Here is a 6,662-nt window from a genome sequence, read left to right as displayed (position 1 = left end):
AGTTGAGGTTTATAGAGGCGAGGTGATGATTCAGCATGCAGGTTCTTGAGATAGTAAACACATGCGAGTGGCGATTCGACTGGCACAACAGGATGTCGAGGATTGAAGATTCGACCTATGTAGGTCGAGTTTTGAACCCTCGACTTGCTTTTAGATTTTTTTAGATCGAGATTTCAATCCTCGACTTACTTTAGGTCGAGATTTCAACCATCGACTTAATTTTTTTATTTTTTTTCAACCCTCAAACTTTTCAAAAAGCTGTACACTACCACAAATCTCTAAATATTTTTAAAAATACCATATTTTACTAATTATTTTTTCTAACTGCAATATTTAAATAAACATCCTTGTGAAAGTGGGGAAAAAAGGTTTTAAAGAGGCTTGATTACGGCAAATTAAGAAAGTATGTTTCATTTTCTTTCAACATCACACCAATTTCAAGCAAAATAATTTAATACAAACCCCTTTCTAAGGGATTTTAGTGGGAAAGTAAAGGCTTTTATATATATATATATATATATATATATATATATATATATATATAAAAGAAGATAGAAAGAGAAAGAAAAGTAAAAACTTATTTTGAGGTTTGGACTTGTTACCTCTCAATTATTATTATGATTTTTTTTATTTTTTTTTAATTTATTATTATTTTTTTTTTTTTACAAAAAAAACACTTGACTTTCTAGTAAAAATTTAAAAATAAAAACAAGTAATTTTTTAAAACTACTTTTTTTAGTCTTCTAAAATTGCCTTGGTTTTTTTAAAATACTAGTAGAAAGAGGATAACAAAACATAAAAACTTATAGGTGGAAATAGTATCTATAAATTTAATTTTTTAAAATAAAAACTAAAAACTAAATAGTTATCAAAGAAGGTCTTAATATTTTGATTCATTGAACTATATGTTATGGTTGATGTTTTAAAAGAATTCTTTTGTTGACAATATATGGGGTGGAGGAATCAAACCTCTAACTTTGAAGTTGATAGTACAAACACTATGTCAGTTGAGTTATGCTTATTTAATTAATTTCAAGATTGTGAAATCAAGTTGCTAACCAATTAAGATGAAATAACAAAATAAATAAACAACATTAAAAACACTAATTCTTTTAAGCCTTTCTTAATCATACTTTCATATCCTTTAAGATACCTTTCATTTAGATGAGGTTCATTCATATACCCCTCCTAAACTCGGGTGTTACATTAAGCACATATCTAGACCTAAAAGTTAAAGGTTTGATTTTTGTTAGATCATATAATTAAACTCACATTCACCCATTAGCTTAAGTTTTTAGATTAATCGATGATTTAACATAATATTAAAGTAGGTGGTCCAGGGAGGTCTTGTGTTCAAGCCCCTAACAATGTTTTTCTTCCTCATTTAATATTAATTTCACAACTTATTGAGTCTTCTTCATATTTGCTATCGGAAAAATGTCAGTAGATTGAGTCACTGTAAAACATACTTAACATTATAAACTGAATCATCAATCATTTTGTCTTTCTATTTCTATTATGTTTCTTAGTTTGCCTTCTTGTCATTATTATTGTTACGACATTGTGTGTGATTTGTGTTTTTCTTAGTAGACGTTCATCTACTTTCAGTTATATTATTAAGTTTAGTTTTTTAAACTTTAATGTTTGCGTATTGATCATTCAATTTTAAAAATGCCTAATACATCTATAAAGTTTTAATTTTATATCCAATAGCTTCATAGAATATAAAGTGTCTAATAGGTTTTAAAATTTTAAATTTTAGATTTAACAAATGACCAAATCGATATTTTTTTAAAAATTCATAGATCTAGTAGATATAAAATTGATAATTTAAGATGAAATACATGCTTTTAAACATTTTTTTAAAAAAAACTTATGAATATATGAAGAATTTAATGACACAAAATTTAAGTTTTATATTTTTATGAATCCTATCGATTATTCTTTCCATTCTAAAGTTTTTTTCCCCCAAATGAATACTTCTTTTTTTTTTTTCTTTTTTTTTTTCAGGTGATGTATCCATGCATTGTTATTGAAATTTTTAATTAGAATTTGACCAAGCCTTTCTCAAATCTCACTATTGAAATTTCTTTTAAAAAAAAAGTAAATTAATTCAAACCTTGCCAAATGGCAGACAAACTATTGATGCATTTGATAAAAAGGAAAGTATTTAATCTTTATTTAATTTTCTTTTAAAATATTATTGCTCATAAAGTAATTTCTTCATAACACAAACTCATTTCTAACTACATCAAAATTGATGATCATAAGATTTGAGAAAGAAAAAAAAAGTCATATTTGAAAAAAAACACACACACACCACCACTCAAATAAGCTTGAAGAATTCAAAGAACTTTATATTTATTTTATTTTTTGTGGGGTTAATCATGAACTCAACCTCAAACTTGGCTGCAATATTAATACTTATTTCTGTTCAAAATAAAAGTAAAAGAAAAAAAAGGAAAAGGGAAAGGGGAAAAGGGTAAAAAGAAATTATTTTATCTTTTTCAAACAATGAATGATGATGTGAGAAAATATCCAAAACTAAAAAAAAGAAAATGAAATTTTTAGCGATGAAAGAATATCAAATTATTTATAGAAATAGTAAAAAAAAAAATGATAGACATTGAGTCTATTAGTGATGAAACTGATAGAAGTTTATCATTGATAAAGGTTAATAGAAGTCTATCAATGTTCATCAATGATCGAAATCGATACAAAGTCTAAAATGATTAAATTTTGTTATTTTATATAAATATTTTTCTTTTTTTATATTTAAAAAAAGTTGCAAAATTAAATAAATAAATAGAACTTTTTATGTTGTTTTTCTTTTAGTGGGTGGGGGCTTAGAAGGACCACTTATGTTGACTTTTGTCTTGCATGTAACCTCATTGTCATTGTTAGGTAGGCTTTTTTATTTTTTTATTTTATTTTATTTTATTTAATTTCTTTAATGCTATATGTAAATATTGGAGAATGTATCTATCACAAATTAGTCAAATCCAAAAAATTATATCTCAAAAAAAAAAAAAATAATAATAATAATCCAATAGATCAACTATCAAAATTTTCTTTTAATATTAGAGAATAATTTACAATGAATACTTGATTTTGTGCTTTTTAGGTTAAACTATTATCAGAATTCAAAGTATATTTAATTTCTGGTTTAAATTGTATTTTTATTCACAAACTTTGAAAATATCTATACTAGTACATGGATTTAACACATTAATTTTGTATTTTGATTATCATTGTTATTTTATTATTAAAATAATCTTCAAAATGAAATTTGTATATTAACTTCTTGGTACTGTATGTACACATATATTAGTGTGCCCAAATATTTGAATAGGGGATATGTTTATTGTTTCGTTATCTTAAATCATCAATTAACTCAAAAACTTAAATTTATGGATAAAGGCAAATTTAATATCATATTAGAGAGTTGTTTAGAGGGTTGTTTCGTAATTTTAAGGCTCTATTATGTAACCATTTTGTTTTTTGCTTTTGTTTTTTAAAATTAAGTTTATAGACACTACTTCCACCTCCAAATTTCTTCATTTGTTAACTATTTTTCACTTATAGTTTAAAATGTCAAGTCAAATTTTGAGAACTAGAAAAAGCAGCTTTCTTAACAAAGATCCAAAGTATGATTAGAAATGTGGATGAAATAGATTTAATTTTCAAAGAAAAAAAATTCAAATAACATATATATATATATATATATATATATATATATATTTATTTATTTATTTATTTGGACATCAAACAAAATTGTAATTTAATTGGTTTAATCTAGTCACACATATTTGGTTATGTCCAAAAAAGAAAGTTACATGTGTTTGGTTTCTTAAAGTTGGCCTATGTCAATTCTAATTACCCTTCTACTAATAAATTGTGATATTACATCATTTATGATCTAGGATTAGTTTAAAGTAATATAATTTAAATGTTAGTTGACAATATTTTCATGATTTCTACCTAAAATGACTAGGATAATATGTTTGACAATAATACACAAATTAATTAATCAATATTGCTTAGAAATATGTTCGCTAACTTGAGACAATTTGGGTCTTTTTAAGAAGTTTTCACTTTTTTCTACCTTATGTAGATAAATTTTTGAATTTTAGATTTTGTTAATTTTAAAATAAGAAATATGGGAATAATTTTTAGATAAATACAACACCGAAATAAAATTAAGGCTCTATTAGATAATTATTTGATTTTTAACTTTTTAATTTTTAAAATTTATATTTATCTACTCACTATTTTTTTAATGATTTTTTATTTGTTAAAAAAATAAGAAATTTAATAAAACAAAAAAAACAAAACCAAAATTTTTAAATTTAAAAATATATTTTTTATTTTTTAATTTTATCTAAAAATTCATGTCGGTTTGGTAAATCATTTTGTTTTTGTTTTTAGTTTTTGAAAATTAAGTTTATTTTCCCTCATTTCTTATAATGGATTGCATCTTTCTTTAAGTACAAGAGTTGAATAGTTTTCAAAATTGGACTTAGTTTTTTAAAACATCGATAAAAAGTAGATAACAACGCAATAAATTTAGAGGTGAATGGATATTTATAAACTTAATTTCAAAAGCTAAAAATAAAAAATTAAGGCCCTGTCTGGTAACATTTTTTTTGTTTTTTTTTTTTGAAAATTAAGTCTATGGAAATTACTTTCACATCTAATTTTTTTCATTTATTATCTAGTTTTCACCAATGGTTTAAAAAATCAAACCAAATTTTGAGAACTAAAATAAATAGCTTTCAAAAAGTTGTTTTTGTTTTTGAAATTTGGGTAAGAATTCAACCATTGTACTTAAGTAAGATGCAAATCACTATAAGAAATGTGGATGAAATAAACTTAATTTTCAAAAACAAAAACAAAAAATCAAATGGTTACCAAACGGAGTCTCAATGTTTAAGGTCTCGTTTGATAACCATTTGATTTTTTGTTTTTTGTTTTTGAAAATTACACCTACAAATATTCATTGTAACTCTAAATTTATTGTTTTGTTATCTATTTTTTACCTGTGTTTTAAAAAACTAAGCTAAATATTGAAAACTTAATTTTAAAACATGTTTTTGTTTTTGAAATTTGACCAATAACTCAATTCAGTACTTAAGAAAGGTGCAAATCATGGTAAGAAATTGAGAGAAATTAAACTTAATTTAAAAAAAAAAAAGAAAAAACAAAATAGTTACACAACGAAGTTAAATTATTAAACGGGCTATGATTAAAAAAAATGAAACTATTTAAAGAAAACATGCATAATTTTCAAAAATAGAAAATAAAAAAGAATCAAATCTATCGGAAACAACTATAAGAAATTGATATTGGAGGATGAGACAAAAACATTTATGAACATAATAAATTTGGCCAACTATTATAAGTATATGTTTTTCAAACAGGAATTTGTGTCACATGTGTGTCTGTCTTACATCATCCCATCCAACCATACAAGACACCTAAATGTTTCGCATTAAATGTCATTCCCTAATCCAAATTTGTCACATGCACACCTATTACAATGTTTAATCCCATTAAAAATATCAATGAAATTTAATTAACTAATAAAAGGGGTGTGTTTAATTAGGATTTAGTTTTTAATGTTTTATTTTAAAAAATGTAAGCTTAATTTAAATACTCTTACACACATTACAAAATACCAAGCTATCTTTGTTAATTGTTAATATAAAAAAGAGAGGTTTAACTTATTTTTTCGGTTGAGTTCTGATTATGATTCCCTTTCTTTTTGAGATAAATACACCAAATACCTATTTTAAAAGATACAAATGGCAAATGATCCAATTTTTTTAAAAAATGTCAAATGTCCCTTTGTTGATGTTATGTCCACGTAAAGTTAAGGTATTGTTCTTATTTTTTCTTTTTTTTCTTCTTCTTCTCTGGTACGAAAAATCTTTCTCTACACGTCGTCTTCTTCTACACTGTATGTCTTCTTCTTCTTCTCCGACATGACGAGTCCACATGAGTAACTCTGATGTGATCAACTCCAGTGAGCTAGAGCAATAGGAGGAGTGATTTTGTGAGTAAGGAAACAAAGAGAGAGCGAGACGAGCGAGAGCAAGAGACACCGTGATTTGTGAGTGAAAAAAAAGAAGAGAGAGACGAGCGAAAGCAAGAGACAGTGATTTGTGAGGGAAACAAAGAAGAGAGAGAGTAAGACGAGCGAGAGCGAGATTGCTTTTCTGCGTGTGCTTGAGTATATTTTGGTAATTTCACCCAAATTTGATGTCAACAAAAAGTCATTTGCCATTTTTTCCCAAAAAGGGGTCATTTCACATTTGTTGTCTGATTTTGGGTCATCCATCTAACAAACTTTTTTTTGTAAGTTTTAAAATGTTTCAATTTTATATGTGAATTTTTTAATTTAATTTAATTTTATATTTATTTTCTAAAATGTTATATTAGTACTCTTAAGTTTTGAGTTTAGTTTCCATTTGGTACATAAATTTTAAGATTTTACACATCTATCATTATATTTTAGTAACAAATGCTTATTTTTAGTTATTTGTGTGTTAATCTTCTACTAATTAATTTAAAAGAATGAAATTAATTATAATTAAATCGATTTTCATATTTCATAATTATTTGAAAGCTAACACCAAAGACCAATTTTAAAAATTTAGAAA

Source organism: Benincasa hispida, chromosome 8 (genome assembly GCF_027475165.1).
Source record: "Benincasa hispida cultivar pf3 chromosome 8, pf3_genome.v1.1, whole genome shotgun sequence".
Classification (NCBI taxonomy): Eukaryota; Viridiplantae; Streptophyta; class Magnoliopsida; order Cucurbitales; family Cucurbitaceae; genus Benincasa; species Benincasa hispida.
This window is presented reverse-complemented; position numbering follows the sequence as displayed.